This window comes from Bos grunniens, chromosome 7 (assembly GCF_055505025.1).
Source record: "Bos grunniens cultivar Pamir isolate PY7600 chromosome 7, Bosgru_T2T1.0, whole genome shotgun sequence".
In the NCBI taxonomy this organism is placed as follows: Eukaryota; Metazoa; Chordata; class Mammalia; order Artiodactyla; family Bovidae; genus Bos; species Bos grunniens.
This window is the reverse complement of record NC_141171.1, coordinates 35,341,519-35,361,650: the sequence shown is the minus strand read 5'-3', so window position 1 is coordinate 35,361,650 and position 20,132 is coordinate 35,341,519. Positions and strand designations below refer to the sequence as shown.

The window sequence follows — 20,132 nt, the reverse complement described above, 5'->3', positions numbered from 1 at the left end:
TGGTAAAACATGGCCCAGAAGAAATACTCTTTTTCTGTTGATAATATTTAGCCAGGATCTGCACTTGCAGGCTATTACGAATATGCCATCTCTCCTGCTGTATCTCTAAACATCTGAGGGGGAAAAAAGACTTGTGCTATACAGTATAAATTAAATCTACTTCAGGAATCGAGTGATTTTTCACTTTTAAGTACCCATGAGACAAGGTGTGCTAGGATCAGAGTTAGAGTTTAAGGAGAAGCCCACAATTCACATGAATGATCAAGTGAACATGTTCTCAAAATGATGTTTTACTAACTGTACAGCCATCTCTACTATTCTTACTGAACCCACAGATTATCAATCAAAAATCCATTACTAGTTGATTGAACTATCAATATCAACTGTCAAAACAGATTGGTTAATACAGAAGAACCAATGATTATCGGTTAAGAGGTTACATATCCTGAAATAAGCATTAGAGAAATTTCAAGAGGGAACTAGGATATTAGAAATAAGGAAAGGCAACACTTTTGATCATTTTTACATAGCTCCCATACCCTGAAACTGATATCTCCCAGGCTTGCTCTCCAATTTGATTTTCAAGGTCTGCCAAGGCTAGTCAGTAAGATTTATTAGATTTTTTGTGCTAAAATGAACACAGATGAAGTGTTAAAAATGGAACAGGGATGATGTAAAAGCTGCTTTGAACTTTCTGTGTCATCCACATGCACTGTTTGGTCAATCATCAAGTGGATACTGAATATCCACATGTTACACAGCAAAATATTCAGCTAAAGTGTGATTGATTCATTGTTCGGGTGACACATAATACTGTTTTCTTGGGCTCCAAAATCACTGTGGATGGTGACTGCAGCCATGAAATTAAAAGACACTTGCTCCTTGCAAGAAAAGCTATGGCAAACCTAGACAGCGTATTAAAAAGCAGAGACATTGCTTTGCTGACAAAGGTTCATACAGTCAAAGCTATGGTTTTTCCAGTAGTCATGGATGGATGTGAGAGTTGGGCCATAAAGAAGCTGAGTGCCTAAGAATTGTTGCTTTCGAACTGTGGTGCTGGAGAAGACTCTTGGGAGTCCCTTGGACTGCAAGGAGATCAAACCAGTCAATCCTAAAGGAAATCAATCCTGAATATTCATTCCAAATACTGATGCTGAAGTTGAAGCTCCAATACTTTGGCCACCTGATGTGAAGAGCTGACTCACTGGAAAAGACCCTGCTGCTGGGAAAGATTAAAAGCAGGAGAAGGGGATGACAGGACAAGATGGTTGAGTGGCATCCTGAGTCAATGGACATGAGTTTTAGCAAGCTCTGGGAGATGGTGAAGGACAGGGAAGCCTGGAGTGCTGCAGTCCATGGGGTCACAAAGAGTCAGACACGACTGAGTGACTGAATAGCATCATACACATCAAAGGATGTGTAAGTTTTTCTGCTGGAAAAGATGTGATATCTTTGAGGGGGGAATCATACATGATTGCAGTGGTATATTTGGGAGTAAGGAAAGCCCATCAATATCAAGCTGGCTGATTTGCTGGACGCAAATGGCTCTCAAATAACCTCCTCCACCCTAAGTATACTCAAGTCTAAGAGTGAGTGTGGACTTGAATTTGAGAGCTTGAGGAGTATCCCAGGGAGCTGACAATGGTCAACAAGTAAAGGAAACCACCTGGTAGGAGACCGAAAGCCCCCTTCTGTCACTCCACAGAATATGCCGCCCTTTCCTCACAAATTAGAAAAGTGCATGTTCCACCTTCGGAGCTCTAACGGCACCCCAATCCAGTACTCCTGCCTGGAGAATCCCATGGACGGAGGAACCTGGTGGGCTGCCATCTATGGGGTCGCACAGAGTCGGCCACGACTGAAGCAACTTAGCAGCAGAAGCAGCAGCAGCTTATCATTTATACAAAAAGAAATACTTGATCACATCATCTTATTTACTTAGTACAATAGGAGACAGGTAATAATTAGATAAAAAATGGCATTATATGTGGTTAGAGGATATTCAATGAGGATTCGTGTAAATATAACAAAAATTGATTCATGTCAGCCAGCTTATGTGGAAGAATTTGTCTTAAATTTGTCTTAAATCCAGTATTAAAAACACAAAACTGCAATAAAGTCTTTAAAAATACATGAAAAAGACTTCTGATCAAAGTTTAAATGCTCTATAGGAATGGGACCTACCATTTCTGCTCATTGGATTTTAATTAGGTCCAAAAGTCCTATCACATATAAGAGTAAGAGAACCAAGCTATAAGGGAGTTTCCTATCTATATAACTCTCGGCCTATACCTGCACTTTTACAAGGAAGCAACAGTGGCTCAGCAGTCACATCCTAAAGCATCACAAACCATTTTCACCATACTTCTGATTCAGTAGGGAGTGTTGGGAAACTTCTGATGAGAGGAGGAACTCACCCGGTTCTCGCAGTTTGGCTATATCCTGCATAATCCCCAACCTGCTACTGCTAAACCAAGTTTCTTCCACCTTTCCAACATGATACACTTTCACATGCGTTGGCTCCACCATCTCACAGATCCTACCTCCACGCTTAATCCATTACAGTTTTCTCCATCTCCAAATCAACATATTCTTGGACATCTCTTGCTTTCCAATATACTCACTAATCTCTGAGGTTTTTCTCTATAGCTTTCCTTATCCTCTTCTAATCTCAGTGTCATCTGAACTGTAAACACCTATAAGTTGTGTCCAAAGTCACTGCAGATGGTGACTGCCGCCATGAAACTAAAAGACACTTGCTCCTTGGAAGAAAAGCTATGACCAACCTAGACAGCATATTAAAAAGCAAAGCATTACTTTGCTGACAAAGATCCATCTAGTAAAAGCTATGGTTTTTTCAGTAGTCATGTATGGAGGTAAGAGTTGAACTATAAAGAAAGCTGAGTATGAAGATTTGATGCTTTTAAACTGTGGTGTTAGAGAAGACTCTTGAGATTCCCTTGGACTGCAAGGAGGTCAAACCAGTCAATCCTAAAGGAAATCAATCCTGAATATTCATTGGAAGGACTGATGCTGAAGCTGAAGCTCCAAAACTTTTGCCACCTGATGTGAATAGCCGACTCATTAGAAAAGACCCTGATGCTGGGAAAGACTGAAGGCAGGAAGAGAAGATTGAAGGCAGAGAACGGTGCCATAGTTGGATGGCATCACCAACTCAATGGGCATGAATCTGAGCAGCCTCTGGGAGATGGTGAAGGTCAGGGAGGCCTGGTATGCTGCAGTACATGGCGTCACAAAGAGCTGGACATGGCTGAGTGACTGAACAACAGCAAGTGGTATTCATCTTTGCTATCAGATGTTTCTCACGGGTATTCTGTCCTTGGGTTTCCCACAGTAAATGGAGTTTGGGTGGTTTAGCTAGTTTCGCTATCTGACAATTGTTCTTGAAGTCTCTGAACTTGAAGATGTCAAGAGAAACAAGCAGGTGTGTACAAGGGGAGGGGAGGGGCTTCCTCCCAGGTTTACAGAAGACATATCTGACTTTGACAAAAGATGGGCCTACAGACAGAGCCATGCATTTAGAATGCATCAGCTCTTTGTAGTGACTTAATTTAGGAAATTAATTGGCTGAAGGTAAGAAAAGTGGGAATCAAAGTGACTAAGGGGCTATTTTGATTGAAGAATCTTATAGATTCTTTTAACAGTGAAAAGCTTTCACATATAAATCTCTCTGTATAAACCCTAGTCACACAACCTCAATCTCTCCAGCATTTAAATGGGACATACTCCATATTCTTCCTGAAAATAGGCAGGTATTTACCAAAAAATAAACACTTAAGCTCTTTCTCCCTCACTCAGTTTTATTTTCACCAATCTAACACCACACCCAGACACACACACGCACAGCATGTTTCTCAAGATAGTCATTTCAGTGTTAACACGAGCATTTTCACATAAAGCAGATAAAGGCAAATGGGGAGGATGTTCATTCTTCGGGTCCCCCTTCGTGATCTTGCCCACTTTAGAATTCACTCCTTACTTAGAGTATCTGGATTGAAAAACAGCGCTGCAATTTGTTATAGGTTTTCTCCCAGGCCACCTCTGCATTTCACGACATCAATTTCTGTTCTGACTATGGAGTTTGTCCAAGAGAGTATATTTAAACCGGATTTAAAGAACACAGTTGGGAATTCCCTGGTGGTCCAGGGGTTGGGAATCTGCCTGCCAATGCAGGGAATACTGGTTCAATCCCTGGTCAGAGAAGATCCCATATGCCTCAGAGCAAATAGGCCTGTGTGTCACAACTACAGAGCCTGTGCTCTAGACTCCGTGAGTCACACCTAATAAGCCCATGTGCTGCAGCTACTGAAGCCCGTGCTCTACCGCAAGAGAAGCCACCACAGTGACAAGCTTGCCCACCACAATGAAGACCCAACAGAGCCAAACATTTTCTAGAAGATCACAGTTTACTAATGAAACATCTCCTACCTTCTCTAGATAGGAAAAAAAAAAAATGAGTTTCTGAAAGTCTAGGTTGCATTAGCATGCAAACAAAGATGCAGAAGATCTGTGCAGCTTCCTAGCATTGTCCACACTGTTCTGCTTCTTCACCATTCTGACTTGTCTAAAGAAAGAGCTACTGGTATCTTTTGTTCTGTTTTATTTCTCTTCTGTACAAACTCTCTGGAAAATGCCAATGAGAGACACCAATCTCAATTTCATTTCTTTCATAAAATTTTCAATTATACCAAATTCCATAACTTGCTTTTACCCATTTCACTCATGCAGAGAAAAACCAATTTTTCTTTTGACCCACTACTAAAGTTAAATGTACATAGTAAGTGAATTTTAAAAAAATTTTATTCACAGGTTACTTCAGAACCTCATGAGCTTAGCCATTAAATCTTGATAGATTCTGGTTCCACTATATCCACATTTGTGTGTTCCTTAGGATTTAATTTCAGTTAATAAATCAGGTTTCCACTCAGTCATTGAGAAGCCTCTGACAATACCATCAACTCTGTCTTCCTGAACAATTCAGCCCTTGATTGCAGCAGAGTGAAATAAAACATCATTTGTTCTGTACCAAAGGTGTTCAAACATATTTTTAACCAAAATAAGAATAGATAATATGACAGAAATAACATGTTATGGTCACAGTCCAATATTCTGTCCTTGTGTTCTGGTCCACCTATTTTTCTAAAATTACAGCAACTTAACAAACACTATTATAACACTGTCAAGGTAAAAAACAATGAAATAAAGACTGAGCACAAAAAATGAAATAATGACAGAATGTTCCTAAGACTGATTTTCACTACAGTTCTCCAAGCCTTAGTTAATGTGAATTTTCTTAAGTTAATATTTATTTCCATGTTCTAATACTAGCCAGGATAATCAGACAACAAATTAGATAATATCTGTCCTATAAACTGGGCTTCCCTGGTGGTTCAGATGGTAAAGGGTTTGCCTGCAATGTGGGAGACCTGGGTTCGATCCCTGTGTCGGGAAGATCCCCTGGAAAAGGAAATGGCAACCCACTCCAGTACTCTTGCTTGGAAAATTCCATGGACAGAGGAGCCTATAAACAAGAGCCTGGCCGTACCAAATATCCACATAGACATAGAAAACTAGCTTATGGTTAGCAAAGGGGAAAGAGAAGTTTAGGATTAAAATATACATACTGCTGCTGCTGCTGCTGCTGCTAAGTCGCTTCAGTTGTGTCCAACTCTGTGCGACCCCATAGACAGCAGCTCACAAGGCTCCCCCATCCCTGGGATTCTCCAGGCAAGAACACTGGAGTGGGTTGCCATTTCCTTCTCCAATGCATGAAAGTGAAAAGTGAAAGTGAAGTCGCTCAGTTGTGTCCAACTCTTAGTGACCCCATGGATTGCAGCCTACCAGGCTCCTCCGTCCATGGGATTTTCCAGGCAAGAGTACTGGAGTGGGGTGCCATTGCCTTCTCAAAATATACACACTACTGTATATGAAATAGATAATCAACAAGAGCCTATTGTATAGCACAGGAAACTCTACCCAATATCTTGTAATTATCTACAATGGAAAATAACCTAAAAAAGAATATAACTGAATCACTTTGCTGTACACCTGAAACTAACACAACATTGTAAGTCAAATATATGTCAATAAAAAAAAACAATATATTATATGTATAGTTTCTGGAATGAATGTATAAAAAGGAAAAAAATTACAATTCATATATTAAAATGTCACATTTGCAAATAATTTACCAGAAGACTGTCATACCTGAATTTCACTACACAGAGAACTCTCTCAGATTGTCTTAAAATCAAAGACAAAAATAAATTATAAATACCAAAGTAATATAAAATAAAGTAAAATTACAATTCTATTTGAAAGAGATTAATTGTGAATTAAATGCCAAATTACTCAGTTCAGTTCAGTCGTACAGTCATGTCTGACTCTTTTGACCCCATGGACTGAAGCATGCCAGGCTTCCCTGTCCATCACCACTCTGGGAGCCCACTCAAACTCATGTCTATCACATCGGTGATGCCATCCAACTATCTCATCTTCTGTCGTCCCCTTCTCCTCCCTCCTTCAATCTTTCCCAGCATCAAGATCTTTTCAAATAAGTCAGTTCTTCGCATCAGGTAGCCAAAGTATTGGAATTTCAGCTTCAGCATCAGTCCTTCCAAAGATTATTCAGGATTGATTTCCTTTAGGAGTGACTGATTGGATCTCCTTGCAGTCCAAGGGCCTCTCTAGAGTCTTCTCCAACCAACACCACAGTTCAAAAGCATCATTTCTTCGGTGCTCAGCTTTCTTTATAGTCCAACTCTCATATCCCTACATGACTATTGGAAAAACCATAGCTTTGACTAGACAGACCTTTGTTGGCAAAGTAATGACTCTGCTTTTTAATATGCTGTCTAGGTCAGTCACAGCTTTTTTTCCAAGAAGCAAGCGTCTTTTAATATCATGACTGCAGTCACCATTTGCAGTGATTTTGGAGCCCCCAAAATTAAAGTCTGTCCACTGTTTCCATTTTCTCCCCATCTATTCACCATGAAGTGATGGAACCAGATGCCACGATCTTAGTTTTCTGAATGTTGAGTTTTAAGCCAACTTTTTCACTCTCCTCTTTCACTTTCATCAAGAGGCTCTTTAGTTCTTCCTTGCTTTCTGCCATAAGGGTGGTGTCATCTGTGTATCTGAGGTTATTGATATTTCTCTCAGGAATCTTGATTACAGCTTGTGCTTCATCCAGCCTGGCATTTCTCATGATGTACTCTGCATAGAAGTAAAATAAGGAGGGTAACAATATACAGCCTTGATGTACTCCTTTCTCAATTTGGAACCAGTCTGTTGTTCAATGTCTAGTTCTACCTATTGCTTCTTGACCTCCATATATATTTCTCAGGAGCCAGATCAGGTGGTCTGGTATACCTATCTCTAAGAATTTTCCACAGTTTACTGTTATCCACACAGTCAAAGGCCTTGGTGTAGTCAATAAAGCAAAAGTTGATGTTTTTCTGGAATTTTCTTACTTTTTTGATGATCCAGTGGATGTTGGCAATTTGATCACTGGTTTCTCTGCCTTTGCTAAATCCAGCTTGAACATGTGGAAGTTCACAGTTCATGTACTGTTGAAGACTGGCTTGGAGAATTTTGAGCATTACTTTGCTAGCATGTGAGGTGACTGCAATTGTGCAGTAGTTTGAACATTGTTTGGCATTGCCTTTCTTTGGGATTGGAGCAAAAACTGATCTTTTCCAGTCCTGTGGCCACTGCTGAGTTTTCCAGATTTGCTGGCCTATTGAGTGCAGTACTTTCACAGCATCATCTTTTAGGATTTGCAATAGCTCAACTAGAATTCCATCACCTCTTCTAGCTTTTTTCTTGTGATGCTTCCTAAGGCCCACTTGACTTCACATTTCTGGATGTCTGGCTCTAGGTGAGTGATCACACCATCATGGTTACATGGGTCATGAAGATCTTCTTTGTATAGTTCTTCTGTGTATTCTTGCCATCTCTTCTTAATATCTTTTGCTTCTTAGGTCCACACCATTTCTGTCCTTTGAATTTAACTCAGATGACCATTATATCTACTACTGTGGGCAGGAATCCCTTAGAAGAATGGAGTAGCTATCATAGTCAACAAAAGAGTCCAAAATGCAGTACCTGGATACAATCTCAAAAATGACAGAATGATCTCTGTTCATTTCCAAGGCAAACCATTCAACATCACAGTAATCCAAGTCTATGCCCCAATCAGTAATATTGAAGAAGTTGAAGTTGAACAGTTCTATGAAGACCTACAAGACCTTCTAGAACTCATGCCCAAAAAACATGTCCTCATCATTATAGGGGACTGGAATACAAAAGTGGGAAGTCAAGAGCTACCTGGAGTAACAGACAAATTTGGCCTTGGAGTACAAAACAAAGTAGGTCAAAGGCTAACAGAGTTTTGCCAAGAGAACACACTGGTCATAGCAAACACGCTCTTCCAACAACACAAGAGAAGATTCCACACATGGACATCACCAGACTGTCAAATAAGATTAATTATAGTCTTTTCAGCCAAAGACAGAGAACCTCTACACAGTCAGCAGAAACAAGACCAGGAGCTGACTGTGGCTCAGATCATGAACTCCTTAATGCCAAATTCAGACTTAAATTGAAGAAAGTAGGGGAAATACTGCAGAAGGCAACAGCACCCCACTCCAGTACTCTTGCCTTGAAAATCCCATGGACAGGAGAATCTGGTAGGCTGCAGTCCATGGGTCACTAGGAGTCAGACGTGACTGAGTGACTTCACTTTCACTTTCCACTTTCATGCATTGGAGAAGGAAATGGCAACCCACTCCAGTGTTCTTGCCTGGAGAATCCCAGGGATGGGGGAGCCTGGTTGGCTGCCGTCTCTGGGGTCTCACAGAGTTGGACACGACTGAAATGACTTAGCAGCAGCAGGGAAAACCACTAGACCATTCAGGTATGAGCTAAATCAAATCCATTTATGATTATACAGTGGAAGTAAGAAATAGATTCAAGAAATTAGATCTGATAGAGTGCCTGAAGAACTATGGATGGAGTTTTGTGACTTTGTACAGGAGTTAGTGATCAAGACCATCCCCAAGAAAAAGAAAGGCAAAAAGGCAAAACAGTTGTCTGAGAAGGCCTTATAAATAGCTGAGAAAAGAAAGAGAAGTGAAAGGCAAAGGACAAAAGGAAAGATAAACCCATTTGAATGCAGAGTTCCAAATAGCGAGTTGAAATAAAAAAGCCTTCCTCAGTGATCAATGCAAAGAAATAGAGGAAAACAATAGAATGGGAAAGACTAGAGATCTCTTCAAGAAAATTAGAGGTATCAGGGAAACATTTCATGCAAAGATGAGCAAAATTACTAGCACTTTTGAAATAATTGAAATAAATTTTATCATCTGGTATGTACAGTAAGGTTACTTACCTCAAAACAAAACAAACAAGTATGAAAGGAGAAATTAATAATAACAATAATAGTGGGAGACTTTAATACCCCACTCACACCTATGGATAGATCAACTAAACAGAAAATTAACAAGGAAACACAAATTTTAAACGATACAATAGACCAGTTAGACCTAATTGATATCTATAGGGTATTTCATCCCAAAACAATGAATTTCACCTTTTTCTCAAGCACACATGGAACCTTCTCCAGGATAGATCACATCCTGGGCCATAAATCTAGCCTTGGTAAATTCAAAAAAATAGAAATCATTCCAAGCATCCTTTCTGACCACAATGCAGTAAGATTAGATCTCAATTACAGAAGAAAAACTATTAAAAATTCCAACATATGGAGGCTGAACAACACGCTGCTGAATAACCAACAAATCACAGAAGAAATCAAAAAAGAAATTAAAATTTGCATAGAAACGAATGAAAATGAAAACACAACAACCCAAAGCCTGTGGGACACTGTAAAAGCAGTCCTAAGGGGAAAGTTCATAGCAATACAGGCATACCTCAAGAAACAAGAAAAAAGTCAAATAAATAACCTAACTCTACACCTAAAGCAACTAGAACAGGAAGAAATGAAGAACCCCAGGGTTAGTAGAAGGAAAGAAATCTTAAAAATTAGGGCAGAAATAAATGCAAAAGAAACAAAAGAGACCATAGCAAAAATCAACAAAGCCAAAAGCTGGTTCTTTGAAAGGATAAATAAAATTGACAAACCATTAGCCAGACTCATCAAGAAACAAAGGGAGAAAAAGCAAATCAATAAAATTAGAAATGAAAATGGAGAGATCACAACAGACAACACAGAAATACAAAGGATCATAAGAGACTACTATCAATAATTATATGCCAATAAAATGGACAACGTGGAAGAAATGGACAAATTCTTAGAAAAGTACAACTTTCCAAAGCTCAACCAGGAAGAAATAGAAAATCTTAACAGACCCATCACAAGTACGGAAATTGAAACTGTAATCAAAAATCTTCCAGTAAACAAAAGCCCAGGTCCAGACAGCTTCACAGCTGAATTCTACCAAAAATTTAGAGAAGAGCTAACACCTATCCTACTCAAACTCTTCCAGAAAATTGCAGAGGAAGGTAAACTTCCAAACTCATTCTATGAGGCCACCATCACCCTAATACCAAAACCTGACAAAGATCCCACAAAAAAAGAAAACTACAGGCCAATATCACTGATGAATACAGATGCAAAAATCCTTAACAAAATTCTAGCACTCAGAATCCAACAACATATTAAAAAGATCATACACCATGACCAAGTGGGCTTTATCCCAGAGATGCAAGGATTCTTCAATATCCACAAACCAATCAATGTAATACACCACATTAACAAATTGAAAAATAAAAACCATATGATTATCTCAATAGATGCAGAAAAAGCCTTTGACAAAATTCAACATCCATTTATGATAAAAACTCTCCAGAAAGCAGGAATAGAAGGAACATACCTCAACATAATAAAAGCTATATATGACAAAACCACAGCAAACATTATCCTCAATGGTGAAAAATTGAAAGCATTTCCTCTAAAGTCAGGAACAAGACAAGGTGCCCACTTTCACCATTACTATTCAACATAGTTTTGGAAGTTTTGGCCACAGCAATCAGAGCAGAAAAAGAAATAAAAGGAATCCAAATTGGAAAAGAAGAAGTAAAACTCTCACTATTTGCAGATGACATGATCCTCTACATAGAAAACCCTAAAGACTCCACCAGAAAATTACTAGAACTAATCAATGATTATAGTAAAGTTGCAGGATATAAAATCAACACACAGAAACCCCTTGCATTCCTATACACTAATAATGAGAAAACAGAAAGAAATTAAGGAAACAATTCCATTCACCATTGCAATGGAAAGAATAAAATACCTAGGAATATATCTACCTAAAGAAACTAAAGACCTATATATAGAAAACTATAAAACACTGGTGAAAGAAATCAAAGAGGACACTAATAGATGGAGAAATATACCATGTTCATGGATTGGAAGAATCAATATAGTGAAAATGAGTATACTACCCAAAGCAATCTATAGATTCAATGCAATCCCTATCAAGCTACCAACAGTATTCTTCACAGAGCTAGAACAAATAATTTCACAATTTGTATGGAAATACAAAAAACCTCGAATAGCCAAAGCTATCTTGAGAAAGAAGAATGGGACTGGAGGAATCAACCTACCTGACTTCAGGCTCTACTACAAAGCCACAGTTATCAAGACAGTATGGTACTGGCACAAAGACAGAAATATAGATCAATGGAACAAAATAGAAAGCCCAGAGATAAATCCACGCACATATGGACACCTTATCTTTGACAAAGGAGGCAAGAATACACAATGGATTAAAGACAATCTCTTTAACAAGTGGTGCTGGGAAATCTGGTCAACCACTTGTAAAAGAATGAAACTAGAACACTTTCTAACACCATACACAAAAATAAACTCAAAATGGATTAAAGATCTAAACATAAGACCAGAAACTATAAAACTCCTAGAGGAGAACATAGGCAAAACACACTCTGACATACATCACAGCAGGATCCTCTATGACCCACCTCCCAGAATATTGGAAATAAAAGCAAAAATAGACAAATGGGACCTAATTAAACTTAAAAGCTTCTGCACATCAAAGGAAACTATTAGCAAGGTGAAAAGACAGTCTTCAGAATGGGAGAAAATAATAGCAAATGAAGCAACCGACAAACAACTAATCTCAAAAATATACAAGCAACTCCTACAGCTCAACTCCAAAAAAATAAATGACCCAATCAAAAAATGGGCCAAAGAACTAAATAGACATTTCTCCAAAGAAGACATACAGATGGCTAACAAACACATGAAAAGATGCTCAACATCACTCATTATCAGAGAAATGCAAATCAAAACCACTATGAGATACCATTTCACACCAGTCAGAATGGCTGCCATCCAAAAGTCTACAAGCAATAAATGCTGGAGAGGGTGTGGAGAAAAGGGAACCCTATTACACTGTTGGTGGGAATGCAAACTAGTACAGCCACTATGGAGAACAGTGTGGAGATTCCTTAAAAAACTGGAAATAGAACTGCATTATGATCCAGCAATCCCACTGCTGGGCATACACACTGAGGAAACCAGAAGGGAAAGAGACATGTGTACCTCAATGTTCATCACAGCACTGTTTATAATAGCCAGGACATGGAAGCAACCTAGATGTCATTCAGCAGGTGAATGGATAAGAAAGCAGTGGTACATATACACAATGGAGTATTACTCAGCCATTAAAAAGAATACATTTGAATCAGTTCTAATGAGGTGGACGAAACTGGAGCCTATTATACAGACTTAAGTAAGCCAGAAAGAAAAACACCAATACAGTATACTAATGCATATATATGGAATTTAGAAAGATGGTAACAATAACCCTGTGTACGAGACAGCAAAGGAGACACTGATGTATAGAACAGTCTTACTCTGTGGGAGAGGGAGAGGGTGGGAAGATTTGGGAGAATGGCATTGAAACATGTAAAATATCATGTATGAAACGAGTTGCCAGTCCAGGTTCGATGCACGATACTGGATGCTTGGGGCTAGTGTGCTGGGACGACCCAGAGGGATGGTATGGGGAGGGAGGAGGGAGGAGGGTTCAGGATGGGGAACACATGTATACCTGTGGTGGATTCATTTTGATATTTGGCAAAACTAATACAATTATGTAAAGTTTAAAAATAAAATAGTAGTTGGGAAAAAACAAACAAACAAAAAAATCTAGGAAATAGGAATGAGACTGTCCTAATGAGAGTTCATCTTGCTGTTTAAAACAAACTTGTAACAAAAAAAATCAAAACAAATTCAGATATAAATTTATCTAAGGAAGCAAAATAAAGCCAGTAAGACTCAGTTGTCACCTGCTTTGACACTTAAAGAAAGAGTTTCTCCTTTTGAGAGAATTTATCGAGATGTAAGGAGTTCATCAAGGCTGTATATTGTCACCCTGCTTATTCAACTTCTATGCAGAGTACATCATGAGAAACGCTGGACTGGAAGAAACACAAGCTGGAATCAAGATTGCCGGGAGAAATATCAATAACCTCAGATATGCAGATGACACCACCCTTATGGCAGAAAGTGAAGAGGAACTAAAGAGCCTCTTGATGAAAGTGAAAGTGGAGAGTGAAAAAGTTGGCTTAAAGCTCAACATTCAGAAAACGAAGATCATGGCATCCAGTCCCATCTGAGTGAACTCCGGGAGTTGGTGATGGAAAGGGAGGCCTGGCGTGCTGCAATTCATGGGGTCGCAAAGAGTCGGACACGACTGAGTGACTGATCTGATCTGATGTGATGTTTACAGTGATTATTCTCACATTCATGTTCAAAAAAAAAAATGGGGGAAATGAGCAAATTATAGGACAATTCCTGTTGTAATACACACCCACTAGACACCCCCTGGAAAAGTCTTTCTTCTGAATCCATGTACACCACTTCCTGCTGATTACACTGATATGCCCACAGGGAAAGAGAAAGTGAGAACATCACAGATGATAAAATTCTTATGCCTGTGTAGTACTAAGTTAACAAAGTTGAAATTTGAATCTCATATGGTATTAACTCTATTTCCTAACTATATGTCTTCAGAAAGCAGGAATATTTGGACTTACTTATCATTAAAACTGCTATTACCTTGGCAAAGTCTGAGACATGGCATATTCTCAGTAAATATTTTCTGTCCTAGAGAATTTTAAGAATGTGCAATCCAAACTCCTTCATAATAACTTAGTCCATGGTAGTGCTATTTGCTTAATATACTTAATATTTTGCTTAATATTTTCTCTTAATATATAAAAGAATATCTGGTTTAAATTATCAGTTGTGAGATAAGGCAATAAAATGAGTTCAATGTAGAGAAAAGAGTCTTGAAGGGCAGACAAAATCATATTTTAGGATCCATAGGGTTAAGTACCAGATAATGAAAAATGGAAAACTGATAATATAATGGGTGCAAACACCTAAATATTGTCGTGACATTGAAAAAGCCTATGCTAGTATTTACTGAATGTGTTACAGAACTGGTGGGCAAAAATGACTTGAGAAGTGCTATGCATCTAAACTACACCAGTGGTTTTGAGTGACCATAAGTATTTCTCCAAATGGAGTGAGAGTCAATAGGAATTCCTAGCTCCAAATTGGCTTATTTCTCCAACATTTGAAATAAAGATTAGTGATTTTAGAAATTTACAAGGAAATAAATTTTAACTTTAACCCTAAAAAAGTTTATATTAAAATTTAACACTTATCCCTCCTGTAATGGGGCTTCCCAAGTAGCTCAGCTGGTAAAGAATCCACCTGCAATGCGGGAGACCTGGGTTCCATCCCTAGGTTGGGAAGATCACCTGGAGAAGGGAACAGCTACCCACTCCAGTATTCTGGCCTGAAGAATTCCATGGAATATATAGTCCATGGGGTCTCAGAGTCGCAACTGAGACACTTTCACTTTGGGCTTCCCAGGCGGCACTAGTGGTAAAGAACCCTCCTGCCAATGCAGGAGACGTAAGAGATTCGGGTTTAATCCCTGGGTTGAGAGGATCCCCTGGAGGAGGGCATGGAAACCCACTCTAGTATTCTTGCCTGGGAAATCCCATGGACAGAGAAGCCTGGTGGGCTACAGCCCATAGGGTTACAGAGAGCTGGACACAGCTGAGCAACTGAACATGCACGTATGGCATTAGAAGATGTTCTAGTTTCATTCTTTTACGTGTAGCTGAACAATTTCCCCAGTATAAGTGTAACAGTTAGTAAAAGACAGTTACGCTCTGGCTGGGGCTTCCCAGGTAACACAGTGGTAAAGAATCTGCCTGTCAATGCAGGAGACATAAGAGATGCTGGTTTAATCCCTAGGTCAGGAAGATCCCCTGGAGAAGGAAATGGCAACCTATTCCAGTATTCTTGCCTGGAGAATCCCATGGACAGAGGAACCTGGTGGGCTACAGTCCCTGGGGTCCCAAAGAGTGGACACAACTAAAGCAACTTAGGACAGCACACAAGCCTCCAAAAAAAGAAGGAAAAAATAAGACCATTTGTACCTGTAATCTAAAGTGTCTTATGTAAAGCAAAACACAAAATATACTGGTTATAATTCCAGTATATTTGAATGAGTCTCATGAAAACAGCTATGCAAATTACAATTGAGAAAAACTAAAGAATACATAATGAATCTAAAAAATAGAGTTTTAGTTCTAATAAAATGTCAACCAATAGTAAAACTGTTGGATCCTTTGGTCAAGATCAACCCTGAAAGAATTAGAGATTGAAAAAACACACATATAAACACCCTGAAATCTCCAGAATAATAAAATTTATGTTGAACTATTATTTATGTGTGTGAGTACAGAAGGCTTAGGGCAGGGGTTAGAGAGGGGAGGAGTGGCATTGATCTGAGATTAGGGGTGGGAAGTCCACTGATAGAGAAGTGCTAGAACTCATGTTTTCAAAGAAAATAGTCATTTTATGGCCATATAACGGCTATTATTCTTCCTACCAAGACAAAACCAATTTCCTGACATTCCTCCGTTACCTTCATGGTGGTACTCTATTCCCCTGCTGCTGCTGCTGCTGCTGCTAAGTCACTTCAGTTGTGTCCGACTCTGTGCGACCCCATAGATGGCAGCCCACCAGGCTCCCCTGTCCCTGGGATTCTCCAGGCAAGAACACTGGAGTGGGTTGCCATTTCCTTCTCCAATGCATGAAAGTGAAAAGTGAAAGTGAAGTCACTCAGTCGTGTCCGACCCTTAGCGAACCCGTGGACTGCAGCCTACCAGGGATTTTCATGGGATTTTCATTTTCCATGGGATTTTCCAGGCAAGAGTACTGGAGTGGGGTGCCACTGCCTTCTCTGACTCTATTCCCCTAGTTATTTATATTTGTAGAGTTATTCCTTTAGAAGAAAATCTATGTTCCCAGAAACTTAGCTAAATCAAATTGACCAAATACTCTCAGTACTTCCTCTTTCTGTATTCAGTTTTTCATTTACTTCTATTTAATTCTCCCTCATGTGAAGAGTTGACTTATTGGAAAAGACCCTGATGCTGGGAGGGATTGGGGGCAGGAGGAGAAGTGGACGACAGAGAATGAGATGGCTGGATGGCATTGCCGACTTGATGTACATGAGTTTGGGTAAACTCCGGGAGTTGGTGATGGACAGGGAGGCCTGGCGTGCTTATATTCATGGGGTTGCAAAGAGTCGGACATGACTGAGCGACTGAACTGAACTGAACTGAATTCTCCCTTATCTCAATGCATATTCATACTCTTTAGCAAAATTAGTTCTAGCTTGTATTTTCTTCCACTGTGTGTGTGTGCTCAGTCACTTCAGTCATATCAAACTGTTTGCAACCCTTATGATCATTACTTGTGCTCAAATACTAATTATTGGTTCTTTATAAAATATGAACTCCAAAAATGCATATTTGAATTGCATGTTTGTAAATATATGTGTATATATCTTCTACAGCATAATGGCAAAAATCTATTACAGGAGTAATGACAGGACCTATTCAGAAGCTTTGTACACAAACTCTCCATTACTCACATTAATGTGAGAGGCAGATGCAGATGTCAAAATAATGAAATATATAAGTAATCAAGTACAGTTTCTGAGCAATTCTCTTAAAAAGCATTTTATTTTTTTTTTTTTTCCTTTTATTTTATTTTATTTTTTTTTTTTGTTCTTCCAATTTTATTTTATTTTTAAACTTTACATAATTGTATTAGTTTTGCCAAATATCAAAATGAATCCGCCACAGGTATACATGTGTTCCCCATCCCGAACCCTCCTCCCTCCTCCCTCCCCATACCATCCCTCTGGGCCATCCCAGTGCACCAGCCCCAAGCATCCAGCATCATGCATCGAACCTGGACTGGCAACTCGTTTCCTACATGATATTTTACATGTTTCATTGCCATTCTCCCAAATCTTCCCACCCTCTCCCTCTCCCACAGAGTCCATAAGACTGTTCTATACATCAGTGTCTCTTTTGCTGTCTCGTACACAGGGTTATTGTTACCATCTTTCTAAATTCCATATATGTGCGTTAGTATACTGTATTTATGTTTTTCCTTCTGGCTTACTTCACTCTGTATAATAGGCTCCAGTTTCATCCACCTCATTAGAACTGATTCAAATGTATTCTTTTTAATGGCTGAGTAATACTCCATTGTGTATATGTACCACTGCTTTCTTATCCATTCATCTGCTAATGGACATCTAGGTTGCTTCCATGTCCTGGCTATTGTAAACAGTGCTGCGATGAACACTGGGGTACACGTGTCTCTTTCCCTTCTGGTTTCCTCAGTGTGTATGCCCAGCAGTGGGGTTGCTGGATCATAAGGCAGTTCTATTTCCAGTTTTTTAAGGAATCTCCACACTGTTCTCCATAGTGGCTGTACTAGTTTGCATTCCCACCAACAGTGTAAGAGGGTTCCCTTTTCTCCACACCCTCTCCAGCATTTATTATTTGTAGACTTTTGGATCGCAGCCATTCTGACTGGTGTGAAATGGTACCTCATAGTGGTTTTGATTTGCATTTCTCTGATAATGAGTGATGTTGAGCATCTTTTCATGTGTTTGTTAGCCATCTGTATGTCTTTTTTGGAGAAATGTCTATTTAGTTCTTTGGCCCATTTTTTGATTGGGTCGTTTATTTTTCTGGAGTTGAGCTGCAGGAGTTGCTTGTATATTTTTGAGATTAGTTGTTTGTCGGTTGCTTCATTTGCTATTATTTTCTCCCATTCTGAAGGCTGTCTTTTCACCTTGCTAATAGATTCCTTTGATGTGCAGAAGCTTTTAAGGTTAATTAGGTCCCATTTGTTTATTTTTGCTTTTATTTCCAATATTCTGGGAGGTGGGTCATAGAGGATCCTGCTGTGATGTATGTCAGAGAGTGTTTTGCCTATGTTCTCCTCTAGGAGTTTTATAGTTTCTGGTCTTACGTTTAGATCTTTAATCCATTTTGAGTTTATTTTTGTGTATGGTGTTAGAAAGTGGTCCAGTTTCATTCTTTTACAAGTGGTTGACCAGATTTCCCAGCACCACTTGTTAAAGAGATTGTCTTTAATCCATTGTATATTCTTGCCTCCTTTGTCGAAGATAAGGTGTCCATATGTGCGTGGATTTATCTCTGGGCTTTCTATTTTATTCCATTGATCAATATTTCTGTCTTTGTGCCAGTACCATACTGTCTTGATAACTGTGGCTTTGTAGTAGAGCCTGAAGTCAGGCAGGTTGATTCCTCCAGTTCCATTCTTCTTTCTCAAGATCGCTTTGGCTATTCGAGGTTTTTTTGTATTTCCATACAAATTGTGAAATTATTTGTTCTAGCTCTGTGAAGAATACTGTTGGTAGCTTGATAGGGATTGCGTTGAATCTATAAATTGCTTTGGGTAGTATACTCATTTTCACTATATTGATTCTTCCAATCCATGAACATGGTATATTTCTCCATCTATTAGTGTCCTCTTTGATTTCTTTCACCAGTGTTTTATAGTTTTCTATATATAGGTCTTTAGTTTCTTTAGGTAGATATATTCCTAAGTATTTTATTCTTTCCGTTGCAATGGTGAATGGAATTGTTTCCTTAATTTCTCTTTCTGTTTTCTCATTATTAGTGTATAGGAATGCAAGGGATTTCTGTGTGTTGATTTTATATCCTGCAACTTTACTGTAGTCATTGATTATTTCTAGTAATTTTCTGGTGGACTCTTTAGGGTTTTCTATGTAGAAAACATTATGCTATTCATTGTTTTGTCTCTGGCTTCTCTTTCTCCAATAGTGTACATACTCAGAGGTAAAAATTAAATATATACACCAAAGACTTAAAACATGTAAAACAATTTTTAAAGAGGTTAGGAAAGTGCTTAATTTGATGCATCAAACTCTTCAGGCTTGATATGACTCAAAGTGCTTGAGATACATCTAAAAACCAACGAAATGACAAGTGAATGAAGCAAAAACTATTATAATGAAAATTATTTTAAACCATGAAAAAACAAATTTGACATTACACTTCTATTTGATTAAAGTCTTCAAACTACAAGCCAACTAGGTGACAAGTGAATCTATCCTGTCATGCGGAGCTATTCAAAAATCTCCTCATGATTTCCCCTGAAAAACTCCAGACAGATATTTACCAAAGTCCAGAGAAGTCTTCATGTTGATGTATGGCAAAACCAATACAATATTGTAATTAGCGTCTAATTAAAATAAATAAATTTAAAATAAAAAACAAAAAGTCCAGAGAAGTCTGTACTCAGAATAAAAAAATCTCAAAGTAGTAAAAGTTACTATGCCTTCTTCTACAACATACTTTCTTCTTGAATAAAACCTATAATTTAATTTCAAGGGTTCAGCTTTCTCTGTTGCTTAAGGAAAGTGGGTAAAGGTGCTGTTAAAAGGAAAGTCTTGAGAGTCATTACACATCCACCCGTAGCCTCATTAAGTAGCAACACATCTAATGCCTTCACTGGCTTGTCGCCCCAGAGGTTTTCTTGTCTCACATACATTTTCACCCAGCCGAACTGCCATCTCAGCGCACTGCACCAAAGGCACTGCTAGTTTCCACCATGTTTTCAACATCCAACATTGTAATTCACAACCAGGTTTACCACTCATCCTGGCTTCCATGCCAGG

General features: G+C 38.8%; 1 protein-coding gene across 26 annotated transcripts in view; it reads right to left on the bottom strand.

The window, feature by feature from the left end:
* The window catches only part of LOC147369033 (uncharacterized), a 1,040,253-nt gene that overhangs the window by 762,996 nt on the left and 257,125 nt on the right, over positions 1-20,132 (bottom strand). The window lies entirely within an intron of this gene.